At 35.7% G+C, this 2,500-nt stretch overlaps 1 long non-coding RNA gene across 2 annotated transcripts in view; it reads right to left on the bottom strand.

Annotated features, from left to right (window-relative positions):
- Positions 1-1,519, bottom strand: part of LOC118648577 — a 7,485-nt gene extending 5,966 nt beyond the window's left edge. For both annotated transcript variants that reach the window (XR_004965331.1, XR_004965332.1), the window contains exon 1: positions 1,508-1,519. This is a non-coding gene — a long non-coding RNA (uncharacterized LOC118648577). The remainder of the gene's footprint in view (positions 1-1,507) is intronic.
- Positions 1,520-2,500: the final 981 nt, after the last annotated feature.

Below are 2,500 nucleotides of genomic sequence, written 5' to 3' on the forward strand. Positions count from 1 at the left end.
TCGGGCGCCGACGATACCTCCGGCCGCGCTCGCGGTCGTCACCTCCGGCCTCGCTCGACGCCGTCGACACCTCCGGCCTCGCTCGAAGCCGTCGTACCTCCGGCCGCGTACGCGGTCGTCACCTCCGGCCGCGTACGCGGTCGTCACCTCCGGCCGCGCTCGCGGTCGTCGCCTCCGGCCCCGCTCGACGCCGTCGTTACCTCCGGCCGAGTCCTACGGTCAGCCTCGGCCTGATATATATACATACATACATACATACATACATACATACATACATACATACATGCATGCATGCATGCATGCATGCATGCATGCATACATACATACATACATACATACATACATACATACATACATACATACATACATACATACATATACATATATATATATATATATATATATATATATATATGTATATATATAAGATTGCGCTATTACGTTTAATTCTCATCTCGCTTACTTTCGACATTTTGTCGAAAATGACTAACGGAAAATAAGTCGTCTCGCTCATTCTGCCTCTGACTACCGTACGTTACACAATTGTCTCTAGCGCTTTGTCGAATACTCTGTGTGTTGTTGCTCCTTTTAATATTGTGTTTTAAGATCTGCTATTAACATAAAATATAAGTTTACAGTTTTCTGCAATACGCATACCAGTTTATGTTATTCGTAACGACGGTTTCCGTCGTTTTTAATCTTATAAATTTATTTTAATATGAAAACCGACTTACGAAAATATTTCATTATTTTTCATTTTATTATTAATTTGATTACACTATTGATTGGTTTACGTTTTTATTTATTATGACATAATTTGATACGCAATGAGCTGTTTTATGGTTGTTCAATGGTCATCTTGTTCAACTGTTTAATTATATTTTCGTGTCCATCCTTTCATTCATGTTTTAAGTTCATACATATTGGTAATGTATTATGACTGAAGATGACTAAGTATAGTCGAAACGTTTCTCCAACACAGTGCTATTAGTCGCGTTTATAATTATATAATGTTTACCTAATTAATTATAATGCTATTGAGAAAATTTGCCTTGGCTGTTTATCATATTATTTTTGCTTAGCATTAACGAGCCCTTTATAATTGTTTGTATTGTCGCTTACCTTCGCTACTTACTCGACTCCGACGACGTTATCCGGCTCGCCGTCGTCGATCGCCTACCTACGGTCCCGCTTACGCGCCGTCGTTACCTCCGGTCTCAACCGCGGTCGTCACCTCCGATCTCAAACGCGGCCGTTACCTCCGGCGGCGAAAATTTTCATATCCGTAATTAGATATTCACACATATAAGCATATATACTTACATATACGAAATATATATGCAAAGAGACATTGACCTATTTCGTTTAAGCATCAGTTCGAATACTCCCGTCGCCGCCCCGCGAGATTCAACCCGTCGTCGTTCCCGCCGGTCTCGCTCGCGTCCATCGTCGATATCCCTCCGGGCACACTCGAGCGCCGTCGTTACCTCCGGTCTCGCGCACGTACGTCGTTGATACCTCCGGCCCTAATGGCAGTCAGTACCTCCAGCGTCGAAAATACTCTCGTACGTATCACTTATACACAAACTTACATATACTAAACCAGGGTAATGTAAATGCAAATTAAAAAATAATGCATTACTTATTATTTTTTTAATAAATAATTATTTCTTTACTCATTAATTATTAAGAAAGTAATGCGTAATGAAAAAAGTCGCATTATACTTATTAAAAAGGTAATGCGTAATGAAAAAAATCGCATTAGTTATTAAAAAAGTAATGCGTAATGAAAAAAATCGCATTACTTATTAAAAAAGTAATGCGCAATGAAAAAAGTCGCATTACTTATTTAAAAAGTAATGCGTGATAAAAAAAATCGCATTACTTATTAAGAAAGTAATGCGCAATGAGAAAAATCGTATTGCTTACGTATTAAAAAGGTAATGCTTAATGAATAAAAATCGCAATTAATTATTAAGAAAGTAATGCGTAATAAAAAAAAAATTTACATTACTTATTAAAAAAATAATGCGTAATGAAAAAGATCGCCTTACTTATTAGGAAAGTAATGCGTAATGAAAAAAATCGCCTTACTTATTTCAAAAGTAATGCGTAATGAAAAAAATTGCATTACATATTTAAAAAAAAGTAATGCGCAATCAAAAAAAAAAAAAAAAAAAAAAAACCGCATTACTTATTAAAAAAGTAATGCGCAATGAAAAAAATCGCATTACTTATTAATAAAGTAATGCGCAATGAAAAAAATCGCATTACTTATTAAAAAAGTAATGCGCAATGAAAAAAGTCGCATTACTTATTTAAAAAGTAATGCGTGATAAAAAAAATCGCATTACTTATTAAGAAAGTAATGCGCAATGAGAAAAATCGTATTACTTACGTATTAAAAAAGTAATGTGTAATGAAAAAAATCGCATTATTTATTAAAAAGGTAATGCGTAATGAAAAAAATCGCATTACTTATTTCAAAAGTAATGCTTAT

Source organism: Monomorium pharaonis, unplaced genomic scaffold (genome assembly GCF_013373865.1).
Source record: "Monomorium pharaonis isolate MP-MQ-018 unplaced genomic scaffold, ASM1337386v2 scaffold_526, whole genome shotgun sequence".
In the NCBI taxonomy this organism is placed as follows: domain Eukaryota; kingdom Metazoa; phylum Arthropoda; class Insecta; order Hymenoptera; family Formicidae; genus Monomorium; species Monomorium pharaonis.